The sequence below is a fragment of the Cherax quadricarinatus genome, chromosome 22 (genome assembly GCF_038502225.1).
Source record: "Cherax quadricarinatus isolate ZL_2023a chromosome 22, ASM3850222v1, whole genome shotgun sequence".
NCBI classification, from domain to species: domain Eukaryota; kingdom Metazoa; phylum Arthropoda; class Malacostraca; order Decapoda; family Parastacidae; genus Cherax; species Cherax quadricarinatus.
In genome coordinates, this window is record NC_091313.1 from 19,456,016 (window position 1) to 19,471,891 (window position 15,876).

The 15,876-nt window shown below is 38.0% G+C and overlaps 1 protein-coding gene across 1 annotated transcript in view; it reads left to right on the plus strand.

The window, feature by feature from the left end:
• Nucleotides 1–900: 900 nt before the first annotated feature.
• Nucleotides 901–15,876, plus strand: part of LOC128689752 (scm-like with four MBT domains protein 2) — a 72,292-nt gene continuing 57,316 nt past the window's right edge. Inside the window, exon 1 of the mRNA XM_053778189.2 lies at nucleotides 901–2,185. The gene's annotated coding sequence lies outside the window, so the exon portion shown is untranslated. The remainder of the gene's footprint in view (nucleotides 2,186–15,876) is intronic.

Below are 15,876 nucleotides of genomic sequence, written 5' to 3' on the forward strand. Positions count from 1 at the left end.
ATAAACTAGTAATATAAAAATACAAATTAAAAATAGAACAAGACTCTCACTTGTAATTGCACTAAGGTCTAATATAATGACTTTTGTGGAGTCTATGTTTTGTTGGACGTATTTCCTTTCGCTTGCTGTTCCCTTTAACCTAACAAGCAAATAGGTACCTGGGTGTTAGTCGACTGGTGTGGGGTCGCATCCTGGGAGACAAGATTGAAGAAACCCCTATGGAAATAAGACAGTCCTTGATGAAGCACTGCTATCCGGGGTGGTTAACCCATCGGGGTTAAAAATCCGAACAAAATCTTATCTTATTTAGCAGTAATAGTAGAAGACATGGTACTAGTAGTAGTAATAACAGTAGTAGTGTTGGTCAATATAATAATCGGTAATCGTCCGTTACAATAATCATGTGCTGTGAACATATAGTCTCGTTGCTGCGTTGATAACATTATCTCCTCACTCCTTTGATGAGTTCAGAGTTTTTTTTTTATATACCCCCTGAGCCCGGCCTTGGGCCAGGCTCATCTGGTGCTCACATGGTCAACCAGGCTGTTGCTGCTGGTAGCCCGCTTACCCACATATCCGTCACAGCCTGTTGATCTGGCACCTGGTGACGATACTTGTCCAGTTTTCTCTTGCAGACTTCTACACTTGACCCAGCAGTGTTTCTGATGTCTTCTGGTATGTTAAGATAAGATAAGATAAGATTTCGTTCGGATTTTTAACCCCGGAGGGTTAGCCACCCAGGATAACCCAAGAAAGTCAGTGCGTCATCGAGGACTAACTTATTTCCATTGGGGTCCTTAATCTTGTCCCCCAGGATGCAACCCACACCAGTCGACTAACACCCAGGTACCTATTTGCTGCTAGGTGAACAGGACAACAGGTGTAAGGAAACGTGTCGAATGTTTCCACCCGCCGGGAATCGAACCCGGGCCCTCCGTGTGTGAAGTGGGAGCTTTAGCCACCAGGGCCACCGGGCCACCTTAGGGAAGGTTCCTTGATGTTGATGAGGGGCTCTTGATTTAGGGAATTGGATCTGTGTTCCAGTTCCCTGAATTAAGCCTGAATGCCTTCCATATCCCCCCAGGCGCTGTATAATCCTACGGGTTTAGCGCTTCCCCTTGATTATAATAATAATAATAATAATGAATAGTCTGGGGCTACGGATTTTGATACAGTGCTCCGGTGTCCCGGTGGCCTGGTGGCTAAAGCTCCCGCTTCACACACGGAGGGCCCGGGTTCGATTCCCGGCGGGTGGAAACATTCGACACGTTTCCTTACACCTATTGTCCTGTTCACCTAGCAGCAAATAGGTACCTGGGTGTTAGTCGACTGGTGTGGGTCGCATCCTGGGGGACAAGATTAAGGACCCCAATGGAAATAAGTTAGACAGTCCTCGATGACGCACTGACTTTCTTGGGTTATCCTGGGTGGCTAACCCTCCGGGGTTAAAAATCCGAACGAAATCTTATCTTATCTTATCTTATTGTGCCTATTGTACCCCTGTAAGTTAGTATGTATGTACGTAAGTAAGCTTGTTTGTTTAGGTACATTAATAACTGGAGCATCACGTTAACGTAGACGTGTCATTCCTACTACTACCGCTGGCGGAGAAAGGTTAAGTGACGTAAGGTTACTTTAGGTTGGGTTACGTTGGGTTTCTTTACGTTAAGTTACCCTTTCACAAAATAAGCCTACATAACTCACCTAATGTTGAAGATTTTAAGAAATATATTATTGATCGATCATTTCAGACTAAAAGCTAAGCTTCACAGCGACCAAATTTTGTTTTAATTTTATTCTCTAAGTTTTGTCCGAAATACTATGCATTCTATGGGCTTTCTGATTATTGTATATTTTGTGAATGCAGTAACTGGAAATAAAGAATTAAATATAATTCTAAATCTTAAATAATTGAGGGTTATCCTCACACCTCTAAGACCAGGGATCCAAGTCAGCATCAAACCCATATAAGCCTACCAGAAACACTTCAACCTAAATAAGAGAAGTAACGTTATCACATATGTTAAACTAGGTTGATGTGAGGGTTTAGGGTATGTAAAGTGAGGTTCATGTGTGTGCAGTGTCATAACACGGGTGTTAGAGGCAGGTGTTGGGTCTTCTTCACTTAGGCTGCATTGGAGTCTTAAGGTTCCTTCACTGCTGGAAGAATCTGGCTTTTTAACAGGTAATTATGGATGCCGTTAATATAATTTTATAAATATAATGTCTTTACTAATTATAAATGAAGTCAACGAATAGATGTAATTAGTTCTTCAAGACATGACACCTGGTTTGGATATAGTTTCACTTGCTTTAAGTGTAAGTTGTTTAATTAGTGTAGTAATCCAACATAAAAAGGCAATTATATTATGTATAACGAATTTATATAACTTGAATAACAAAGAATTGCATATAGTCAAACATATGCAAAAGTTATTTAATGTAGGATGTATAAGTCCTGCTGAGGCTTGCCATCCATGGGAGTCACTTAATAATTTGTTAAGACTCAGCACAAGTTGTCACATACAGGTTTAGCTCTTTTTGTGAATATATTAATATAATTCCTAGAGTAAATAATTGCCGAAAAGGGACGTTAATTACTGTTATTTCCATTAGAAAAGGGTAATAACTATGTCACATATGTTTAATATAGAAAAAAAAATGGAAAATTGCAGGAAATGACTAAAATAAAATAAAATAAAATAAAAATTTTTGCTAAGGTTACAATGTGTTTACATTTCGTAATTTGACTGGTACAAGGACAAATGGACAAGTTTGTTCACTGTTCTAGAATAAGTAAGTGAGTTTTTTATTCAGGTACAAGTACACATAAATACAGTTACATAGATTATCATACATAGCAGCACGTGTAGATTACCCAGGATAACCCAAGAAAGCCAGACTGACTTATTTCCACTGGAGTCCTTGTGATAAGTATTAATTATATTTAGAGTAATATAAAATATATTTTATGTACTGTGATCCTTCAAGGGAGGTACTTTGATGTTGGTGATTGGCTTTTGATCCAAGGAATTGAAGTTACATCCTTTCTTCATCAAACCTGATTACCTCCCTTTCTCCCCTCAAGTTTAGTGCTTCCCATGAATATAATAATAATGTATGACCCCATGGGTTTAGTTCTTCCCCATGAATATTATAGCAACGTGTGAACTGCATTATCTGTATACTGCAGAATAGACATAAAGTATTTGTATTTTCACAGCCACTGGTAAGAGATATGAAATATTTAGTGAGCAGAACCTACTCAATGATTCCAGCCTAACTGAGACGAAATAAGTTAAATAAGTTGATATATAAACCCTGAAGCTCCACATATACATCTAGGTTCTGTATTTCCAGTCACTGCATTTACAAGTTATGCATTAATCAGAAAGCTCATGAGATGCACAACATTTCTGGCAAATGATACATAACTTCCTTCTAATGATTAAATGGTCAAGTAATTTTTTTTTCCTGCATCACTGCTTATATACAGTATTTTAGTGTCATGCAATAATCACTGCTATTTCTACTACTGACCTTCGGGTTTAATGCCTAAATTGGTTCTAATAATAATTTCATTCCCACATACAGCATATATCCAAGAAAATTTCCAAATCAGTAGGCATCCTTTCCAAGATACAATACTATGTACCACAAATGACACTCCGTACCCTATACCACTCTTTAATATATCCTTACCTCACCTATGGTATTTATGCCTGGGGATCAACCACAGCCAATCATGTTAAACCTTTAATAGCCCAACAAATAGCTGCTGTGCAGATGATTACCACACTAGACAGCACACCCCACCATTTTTCAAAAGCCTGAACTTACTGAATATACAAGACACACACTCGTATTATTGTGACTACTACATATACAAAACATTAAACTCCATTATAAACCCTCCAATTAAACTTTTCCTTGATAGCTGCTACAGAATATGCATAAGGTACTCTTTGACATCCCTCATATCAGTCTCACACTATGCAAAAATGCAATGCACATAAAGGGCCTGAAGATTTGGAATTCACTATATGAACCGGTAAAGGATCCCCTGACTACTTATAAATTTAGGACTTCGCTTAAAAATCATCTCATCTCTCAATACTAACCTAACCAACCAAAACAACTAATCAGTTTGAAGCAACCCTCCCAAATACACATGTATTATATTATATGACCTCTATTCTATTAAACATCTGACAGTCCATGAAATATTACTATTTGAACCATTATGTGTAATATTGTTTTTATTATGTGCAATTTCAAGATTATTATTCTTATAAACCTCCACCTTGACTACCTCGCATTAGTATTTAGTATTAAGAGTATATAAAGATTTTAATACAAGTTAACCACTCTTGTCTATATTTAAGTAATCAAATCAAATCAAATCAAATCAAAGTTTATTCTCTATAAGGATTACAATGCAGGGTTTACAGATTTTGGTTATTGTGTGGTTTACATGTAATAAAATACTAATTACAGAGGGGGCCACTAGAACACCTAGCAAGGCTAGGCATTTTGGGCAAACTTATTATGTACTAGGACGAGTCTGCCTGAAATGCCCAGCATGATAGTTGCTTTCTTTGTACTTAGCAAACCAAAATTGTAATTACACATTATAACCTTTACAAAGAAATAAAATCTTTATTTTTAATGCTTCTACTATTTTTTTATGCATTGTTATTATTGTAAAATTTGAGTTTTTTAACAGCAATGGATATGAGATCCATTGACTTTATTGGATTATCCTAGGTTATCCTAGGATAACCCAATAAAGCTTAAATGCACTATAAATTCTCTAGTTATTGTAGTTCAAAACTGGCCTTCATGTTCTTTTGGCTTTATGGTATAACTTGCAATTTTGTTTCTTAGATATTTCATTATACCAGAGTACTGTAATAAGTACTCTTTTGGGTTATCATAAGTAATTTACACTATGTTACTGTGCATGATAATTGTATTTACATGTACTTGTACCTAAATAAACTTACTTACGTACTGTGATATTACATAAAGGTCATATATTGTCTTGCAAGTCTCTTTTGATTAGTTTTATTACAGCTCTCAAAGAAGAGTTTTGGTTTGCATTAGTATGTATTTAAAGTCCTCTACATGAGGAGTGTACATTAGCTTATTATTATTATTATCATTCTAAACTTGTAAAGGTCATACAGCGCCTGGGAAGCAATTAGATTCATGCTAAGTAAGGGGAGGACGGTTCTAATTCCTTGGATTAAGAGCTGCTTACTGACATCAGACCACCTCTCCACAGAGGAGCATTTGTATATTTGAATGATCTGACTATAATTGCATGCTGAGTAGGTGTAATTGTTTGACTAAGGAATGGGGATGTTTAAATATATATATATAATGAGAACATTCTTATGGCAGCCTTTTGTTGTTTTTTGTAATTTATTTTTGATAATTTGTTGGTGACACCAAGAACAATGTGTTCCTTGTGCTTCTTATTTTATTTATCCATCTATTTTTCCATGCTTGCATGGTACCGATCTCAATACAAAAATTTCTTCTGATATATCTCTGTACTGTATAGTACTTCACTACTCATTTCATTCTGATTTTTGAAAGCCATCACCTTACTCTTGCTAACATAGGCATTGTATGACCCTTATGGGTTTAGTGCCCATCTCTGAATATAATAATAATTATCTTGCATCATTTATCAGTCTGTACTTAACTCAGTGGTGACCTGTACTTAACTCAGTGGTGACCTGTACTTAACTCTGTGAAGAAGTGTCTTGTTTGCTCCCGTGGACTGAACCAAGATGCCCTCCATCGAGCAACTTTACCAGCAACTTAAGGAAGAATTGAGGGCAGCGAAGATGGAGATACGGCGATTGACCGAGGAAAACAAGAGGATTCGTAGTAGTCCTCCTGTTTCGAGTCCTCAGGTCAAGAAGGGATCGTGGTCAGTGGCTGGACAGCAGGGGACGACGAAGTTGACAATCAAGAAGACGAATGGAAAGCCAGAAACGATGAAGAAGAAAGAGACTGCTGTGGAAACTCCCGTGGAAACCTCCAACGCATTCTCGGTGCTACCCGACGAATGTGAGTCTACTACTGGGATCGTCACGACGAACGACAACAAGGAAGGTAAGAATATTGTTGTTGTTGGGGATAGCCAGGTTAGATACATGGATAGGGCATTCTGCTTGAAGGACAGGAGTAGGAGACAAAGGGTATGCTTTCCTGGGGCTGGGATGGAGGACATTGTTAGCCGGCTTGACAACATCATGAACGGTAATGGGATCAATCCTATTATTTGCCTCAGTGCTGGAGGCAATGATGTAGGCAAGCGTAGAAGTGAGGATTTAGTTAGAAAGTTCAGGACAGCTATAGACATGATTAGGAAGAAGGGGGTCGCCCTGTTATATGTGGCATTTTGCCAAGAAGAGGTGTTGGTAATGAATGGTTGTCCAGAGCAATTGGTATTAATTGTTGGCTGGATAAACACTGTAAGGATAATGCAGTACCATTCATTGACAACTGGGACAACTTCTATGGCCGAAATGACATGTATGCCAGGGATGGGGTTCACTTATCCAGGGCAGGTGTGGGTTTTCTTGCTAACTCAGTTGAGGGGGTTGTTAGGACTTTAAACTAGGATTAGTTAGAGGTATGGGTTTAGAAATGATTAATAATGAGTATGGATATATTGACTTATGCTCTGATATTAAGAATCTTAATAGTAACTATCATGGAGTAACTCTGGGTAATGATAATTTCAGAAATTGTGTAAAAACAAAGATGAATAGGAAAAATGTGCAGAAGAAAAAACATATGATGGTATTTTATGCTAACAGTCGAAGTGCAAGAAATAAAATTAATGAACTACGTTTGGTAGCATGTGCTGGGAACTTTGATATCATTGCATTAACTGAAATGTGGTATGATTTAAAGAGTCGGGATATGACTGCTGAGTGTAATATTCAGGGATTTAAGTTATTCAATGTGGATAGATGTAATGGGAAGGGGGGAGGAGTTGCATTGTATGTTCGAGAAAATATTAATTGTTGCATAAAAACAGGTATAAAAATAGATGGAGCAGTAACAGAGTCTGTTTGGGTAGAGTTCGTGGAGGGTCAAGAAAAACTAATTCTAGGTGTAATATACCGACCTCCAGGCTTGGATCACGATAGAGGGAGACTTCTTTGGGACGAAATTGTTAGGGCTTCTGGACACAGTAACGTAGTCATAGTAGGGGACTTTAACTTTAGCCAAATTGACTGGAATTCTTTGACAGGTAATCTAGAGTCCAGTGACTTCATGGAAACAGTTCAGGACTGTTTTCTGAAACAGAGTGTAACTGAACCTACCAGGGGTAATAATTTGCTAGACCTAGTCTTGTCAAATAAGGAAACACTTGTGAATAATCTGGAGATCACTGAAGAGCTTGGCGCAAGTGATCACAAATCCATCACCTTTAGCATTAATTGGGAATGCAAGAATAATGATAATACAGTAAAAATCCCCGATTTTCGTTCTGCCGATTATAATGGACTTAGGGAACATCTGTCTAATCTTGATTGGGGTTATCTAGCTAATGATTTTATTGACGATAATCATACTTATGAATATGAAGGGATCTGCTTTTATGATTGTTTTCTTAATAATGTACACAGTGCCCAGAGTATATACATTCCCCAGAGAGAAATTAGGTCTAATAATAACGATCCCAAATGGGTTAACAGGAGGCTAAAGCATCTATTAGGGGAGAAAAGGGGAATTTATAGGCGCATCAGAAGAGGAGAGGTTAACCTTACTGACCAATATGTTCAGCTTAAAAGAGAAGTAAAAAAGGCGATTAGAAAGGCTAAACGTGACTATGAAATTAGAGTTGCTAATGAATCAAAGACTAATCCAAAGGGGTTCTTTCAAGTGTATAGGACGAAGGTGAAGGAAAAAGTAGGACCTCTGAAATCTGGGAATGGACAGCTGACGGATAATGAACTGGAAATGTGTTCCTTATTTAATGACTATTTTTTGTCAGTTTTTACACAGGAAGATGTAAATGAGATTCCAGTAATTAACAATTATTTAGTTCCTGATGAATTTAAGTTAACTAATATTACTGTCACGATGGACATGGTTATTAAACAGATAGACAAACTGAAACAAAATAAGTCCCCGGGACCCGATGAGTTGTTTTCAAGGGTACTTAAGGAATGCAAGATGGAGCTTAGTCAGCCATTAACGAGTGTATTCAATGCGCCCATCCTTACCAGTGTTGTGCCAGAGTTGTGGAAGATGGCTAATGTGGTTCCTATATTCAAATCAGGGGATAAGTCCACTCCTTCAAATTACCGTCCAATAAGCCTGACATCTATAGTGGGCAAGTTATTAGAATCAATTATAGCTGACATTATCAGAAGTCACCTTAAAGAGCATAACTTGATAAATGAATCTCAGCATGGATTCACGAGAGGTCGTTCCTGCCTGACAAACTTACTGACGTTCTTCAATAGAACATTTGAGGCAGTTGACAGTGATAAGGAATATGATATTGTTTATTTGGATTTTAGTAAAGCCTTCGACAGAGTACGTCACAAGAGACTCTTAAGAAAAGTGGCAGCTCATGGTATAGGAGGTAAAGTTCTAGCATGGATTGAGGCATGGCTTACCAATAGAAAGCAGAGAGTTACCATTAATGGAGTGAAATCTGAATGGGGATTAGTCACTAGTGGCGTTCCACAAGGATCAGTTTTAGGCCCTCTCTTGTTCATAATTTACATTAATGACCTTGATGAAGGGATTACTAGTGACATGAGTAAGTTTGCTGATGATACAAAGATAGGCCGTATAATTCACTCTCAGGAGGATATCAATGAACTCCAGGACGATTTGAACAAATTAATGTCTTGGTCTGAGAAATGGCAGATGAAGTTTAATGTGGATAAGTGTAAGGTACTTGCCCTTGGTAATGAAAATAACCCTCGAAGCTATAATCTAGGTGAAGTAGAGCTTGGTCATACAGAATGTGAAAAAGACTTGGGAGTCATGGTAAGCAGAAATCTAAAGCCAAGACAGCAGTGCCTCAGTGTGCGCAACAAGGCCAACAGATTACTTGGATTTATCTCAAGAAGTATAAGTAACAGAAGTCCAAAAGTTATTTTACAGCTCTATACATCACTAGTGAGGCCTCATTTAGATTATGCTGCTCAGTTTTGGTCCCCTTACTACAGGATGGACATAGACTCATTAGAGAACATACAGAGAAGAATGACTAAAATGATTTACTGTGTAAGGAACCTCCCGTATGAAGATAGACTTAAAGCCTTAAATCTCCACTCTCTGGAGAGGCGTAGAATGAGGGGAGATATCACTGAAGTGTATAAGTGGATGACGGGCATAAACAAGGGAGACATTAATAAAGTACTGAGGGTGTCGAACCAGGTAAGAACCAGGAATAATGGATTTAAGTTGGATAAATTTAGATTTAGAAAGGACATAGGTAAGTACTGGTTTTCTAACAGAGTTGTAGATGCGTGGAACAGTCTTCCCAGTGGGGTGATAGAGGTTAGGACCTTGGGTAGCTTTAAGAAGAGACTGGACAAATATATGAGTGGGAGGGGCTGGGTTTGATTGGTGTCAAGGGGTACGGGAGTTTTTTCTTGAGTAGCTTTAGGTAGATGTCGTTTTGATAAGGACCTGCCTCGTATGGGCCAGTAGGCCTTCTGCAGTGTTCCTACATTCTTATGTTCTTTATACATTGTTTAGAACTCATCAGTTTCTCTAGCTTGCTCTCACTTTCTTCCATCAGTAATGAGTCATCAGGAAAAAGATTGAGCAACAGCCACCTATCTTCCTTCATTTGTGTACAGCAACTTTAAAACCCAACCAACTCTTGCTTTTGTGAGGGAATTATCCATGGTTAAATCATCGACATTTATTGCATCTATATATTAAATATTTCAAATGGCTGCATAATGTGCAGCAATGTAATCATTAATGTGTACAATATTTATTTTATTGAACTGAAACTAAATAAACATCTATACATGCTGAATCAGTCTGATACCTTCATTTGTATACAGTGGAACCTTGGTTTTCGTTTTAATTCGTTCCAGAGAGTCATATGAAAACAGAATTTGACGAAAACTGAAGCAATATTTCCCATAAGAAATAATGTAAATCCAATTAATCCGTTCCAGACACCCAAAAGTATTAACAAAAAATGCATTTTATAGAGAATAAATATAATTTTACATACAGAAAACAAAGAAATATATATAAATGACTAATTTTAATGATAAATAAACATTTAAGATCACACTTACCTTTATTGAAGACTCTTGTTGGCGTATGGAATACGGCGAAGAGGGGAGAGGGAAGAGAGGTTATTGTTTGGAAGGGGAATCCCCTTCCATAAGGACTTCAGGTATGAAGGCCTTATCTGGGGTTACTTCCCTTCTTTGTCTTTTACTGGCACTAGGACCAGCTTCCGAATCACTGTACCCCTGTCGCACAAAAAATCTGTCCAGAGAGCTCTGTTTCTGGCGTCTCTTTAAGATTTGCCTAAAATGGGACAAGGCATTGTCATTGAACATGTTGCAGACATGGCCTGCAACAGCTTTGTTAGGGTGATATTTCTCCACAAAACTTTGCTTTAATAGCTGAAGAGGGCACATTCTCCCCTCTCTCTTCCTCCTCCTCTTAAGCAATTTCCTCAGCTGCGATCTGTTGCTGTTCCAGTTGAAGGTGTTGCAGCTCTTCAGTGGTTAGCTCTTCCCTGTGGTCCTCCACCAACTCTTCCACATCCTGGCCACTCACATCCAACCCCATGGACTTCCCCAATGCCACAATAGATTCCATAACAGGCGTAGGGTTGTCAGGGTCAGCCTCAAACCCTTCAAAATTCTTCTCTTGGACACATTCTGGCCACAATTTTCTCCAAGCCCCATGGTGGCTTGTATAGCAGTCGCACACAATAAACAAGCACAAAAAACATTAGATTATTATAAAATGTTTCGTATGAACGAGCAGGGTAATGTTCACTTGCTGAGAAACAACACCACACTAACTCAGAATGCGTGTGTGGGAGGCTTTGTGTGCACGCGGCAGGTGGACATGTTTGGTGTGGCGGATGAAATCCAAGGTGAGGAACGAAAATGGAGACAATATTTTGACAAAAAAAGTCATCGATAACCAAAATCGACGAGAACGGGGGCAAACGAAAACCGAGGTTCCACTGTACCATTTGCCACTACTGCATATTGTATATAAGAACATAAGAAAGAAGGAACACTGCAGCAGGCTTGCTGACCCATGAGAGGCAGGTCCAGTTCTCCTACCAGCTTAAGTCAATGCCCTAACCTAGTTAGGTCAGGTCACATTCACTTAAGGAAGGAGCATGGCATCTGACATAGTAGCACAAGCTAGTCAGGTCTAACTCTCACCTACCCACACCCACTCATGTATTTATCTAACCTATTTTTAAAACTACACAACATCATAGCTTCTATGACAGTACTCAGGAATTTGTTCCACTCATCCACAACTCTACTACCAAACCAGTGCTTTCCTATATCCTTCCTGAATCTGAATTTTTCCAGCTTAAATCCATTCCTGCGAGTCCTGTCTAGGCTAGATATTTTTAGCACGCTATTTACATCCCCTTTATTTATTCCTGTTTTCCGTTTATACACCTCAATCGTATCCCCCCCCCCCAATTCTCCGCTTTACTAGAGAGTGCAGATTCATGGCCCTCATTCTATCCTCATAGGGAAGATTTTTGATACATGGGATCAACTTGGTCATTCTCCTTTGTACATTTTCCAGTGCATTTATATCCATTCTGTAATATGGTGACCAGAACTGTGCAGCATAATCTAAATGAGGCTGAAGAACAACCTGAGAACTTCTCTTATTTATACTTCTTGATATGAAGCCAAGGATCTGTTAGCTTTATTGCAAACACTTATGCACTGTTGTCTTGGTTTCAGATTACTGCTAACCAGAACTCCTAAATCCTTTTTGCAATCAGTAATATTAAGATCTACATTATTTAGGTTATATGTGGCATGGTTATTTAACTGTCCAACATTTAGAACTTTGCATTTGTCTATATCAAACTGCATCGCCCACTTCTTCGACCACTGCATCAATCTATTCAAATCATCCTGGAGTGCTCTAATGTCTTCATTAGAATGAATTGGATGGCCTATTTTGGTATTATCAGCAAATTTGCTTATGTCACTATTTCTTCCCTAAATGGGGAGAACATAAGAAAGGAGGAACACTGCAGTAGACTTGTTGGCCCATACTAGGCAGGCCCTTAACAAATTTAACCCACTAACAGATAAAAGCTACCCAAGCAATAATCTTTGACAATTCTATTTACTCACATGCAAGTCCCACTCAAATCCAACCCTTCTCACTCATGTATTTATCCAACCTAAATTTGAAATTACTCAAGGTCCTAGCTTCAATAACCCTACTAAGCAGACTGTTCCACTCATCAGCTATCCTATTTCCAAACCAATACTTTCCTATATCCTTTCTAAATCTAAACTTATCTAATTTGAATCTATTATTGCGGGTTCTCTCTTGGAGAGATATCCTCAAGATCTTATTTATGTCCCCTTTATTAATACCCATCTTCCACTTGTACACTTCGATCGTGTCTCCCCTCATTCTCCGTCTTACAAGTGAATGTAATTTAAGGGACTTCAATCTTTCTTCATATGGAAGATTTCTAATGCTTTGAATTAATTTTGTCACTCTTCGTTGAATGTTTTCTAACAAATTTATATCCATTCTGTAATATGGAGAACAGAACTGAGCTGCGTAATCAAGGTGAGGCCTTACTAATGATATACGTATAACCTCTGGACTTCTGTTGCTTATACTTCTTGACATAAATCCCAGTAATCTGTTCATTTTATTACATACAATGAGGCATTGCTGTCTTAGTTTAACCCCTTGACTGTCGCAACCCCCAATCCTAAAGTGTCTCCTGGTGTCGCAAAATTAAAAAAAAAAAAAAAAAAATCTCATGAAACGATAGAGAATCTTTTCCCGATTGTAATGACACCAAAAACATGAAATTTGATGGAAAACTGACGGAATTATGCTCTCGCGAAGTTAGCGACCTCGGCGATATTTACAAATCAGCGATTTTGCCCAATTTGAGCCCTATTTTCGGCTAATTCCATTGTTCCAGTCGACCAAACTCATAACTATTTTTTTAGAAATCCATTTTTTCTATCGATGAATACAAGAAACTGGCCATTTACCAATTTTAACTACTCAATAACCTGGTCAGAAATTTGCAATTTGGTCAATTTCACTAAAATTAAAAACTATGACAATTTCAAAATTAGGTCCAGAATGAACAATGCAGACATTCCTGGCTCCAAAATAACATTTTCTTTGTTCATCAGTCACGTCTCCAAGCCCCTCTGATATTACTCTTGCTTTCTATTTTGAATTTTTATTCAAACAAAAAATAGAAGATTTACTGTTATGCAGACTACTGCAATACTGTAATAATTGTATAAATAATGTCAACCCATTCATGACTGCATATTAGAATGGCTAGTTGGACATTTATTGGACAATGACATCATTTGTTTACTTTTGAACATCGGCAAAAATCAAACATTTCCCCTACTTTGAGCTCCATTTCCAGGTTCTTTTTATAGTAAAATCAATCAAAATCACCTCTATTTCTATAATATGTTTTCCATTCTATCAAATGAGACCAAGAAAACGAGAATACAATCATAAATACTATTACGAAAATAGACCACAAAGTCGGCATTTTAATTAAAAAAAACGGTCGGAGTTTTTTTTTCTCATTATGCACTGTGTGCTCCAGGATTTTTTTTATATGGTGCACACTGACCACACAGACCCATTCTCTCACATGTGGGCCTACCAGCTTTCTCCTGCTTGATTTGAAGCCGCTAGAATTTATGAGTATAAATACGTCAAACACGGTACCTCGTAAGACGTATATATATGACCTCAACAGTCAAAGGGTTAAGGTTGCTGCTTACCATGACCCCCAAGTCCTTTTCACAATCTGTATGGCTAAGTTCTACGTTATTTAACTTATAAGTGCTAGGGTTATGGACACTCCCGAGCTTCAGAGCCTTGCATTTATTTACATTAAACTGCATCTGCCACTTTTTTGACCAAGAATTAAGTTTGTCTGAATCCTCCTGAAGTTCTGTGACCTCTACTCTACGTTTGAATTGATTATCTTACCTATCTTCGTGTCATCGGCGAATTTGCTCATATCGCTAGTAATTCTCTCATCAAGGCCATTGATATACTATATTATAAACAACAACGTGCCCAAGACTGATCCCTGTGGAATGCCACTTGTTACAAATCCCCACTCAGATTTAACCCCATTTATGCACACTGCTTCCTATTGGTGAGCCATGACTCGATCCATAACAGCACTTTTCCCCCAATGCCATGAGCAGCCACTGTCTTTAACAGTCTCAGATGTGGTACTCTATTAAAAGCTTTACTAAAATCCAAATAAACAATATCAAATTCTTTATCTTGATCAACCGCCTCAAAAGCCTTACTGAAGAAAGTTAATAAAGTTAATAAATTAGTTAGGCAAACTCTCTACTGTCTATTTGTCAGCCATGCCTCTACCCAGGAAAAAATTTCTCCTCCTATTCCGTGTGCCTTAAGTTTCCTCAATAGCCTCTGATGTGGAACTCTATCGAAAGCCCCTTTGTAAAACCATGCTGAGATTCATTAATCAATTTATACCTTTGAAGATCACTATGAATTGCCTTGGCAATTATTGATTTCATAAATTTTCCCACTATGCAGGCAAGGCTTATTGGTCTTTAGTTCAAAGCTGTCACCTGCCTTATAAATAGGTATTGCATTTGCCAAGTTTCCACTTGTCTGGTACTATGCCATTTTGTAGTGATATATTGAAAAGATGAGCCAAAGTTGTGCTAAGTTCCTCTTTACATTCTTTTAAAACCCTTGCAAACAGTTCATCAGTGCCTGGGGATTTGTTAGGTTTTAATTTCTCTATTTGCCTGAGGACCATGTCACTAGTTACCCCAATCGTGCATAGCTTATTATTGTCCTGTTCTACATAATTTATTATTTCTGGAATTTCACTAGTATCTTCCTGAGTAAAAAGTGAGAGACAGTAAGTGTTGAAAAATTCACACATTTCCTTATCACTGTCAGCGATCTGACCTGAGCTACTCTTAAGTGGACTTATCTTGTCCCTAATCTTACTTCTGTATACCTGAAAGAACCCTTTTGGGTTAGTCTTCGAATCCCTTGTGACTTTAGCCTCATAATCCCTTTTTGCTTTTCGTATTCCTTTTTTATATCTCTCTTTAATTGAATATATTGATTTCTTAACTCCCCATCCCCTCTTTTGATGTGCCTATATATGCCTTTCTTTTGACCAGTGAGATGTTTTAATCTATAGTTTATCCATTTGGGATCATTTTTGTTAGATCTAATTTCCCTACTCTGAACAAAAGTTGTCTGGGCAGCTAGAACTATGCTCTTAAATACGTCATATTGGCAACCAACACCACCTACCTGACCCATAGTCAGGTCATCCCAATTTAGCCCACCCAGGTAATTTCTCAGTCCCATGAAGTCGGCCAAGTGGAAGTCTGGGACAGAGACTTGATTGCAGTTATCTGGGTAATTCCATGATATATTGAAACTTAGTGATTTGTGATCGCTCTCCCCAAGCTCATCATTAACCTCAAGATTATTAATTAGTGAATCTTTGTTGGCAAGAACCAAGTCAAGCAGATTGTTTCCTCTAGTTGGTTCTGTCATAAACTGTTTTAAAAAGCAATCCTGAACCATATCAGGAAAGTCACTAGGCTC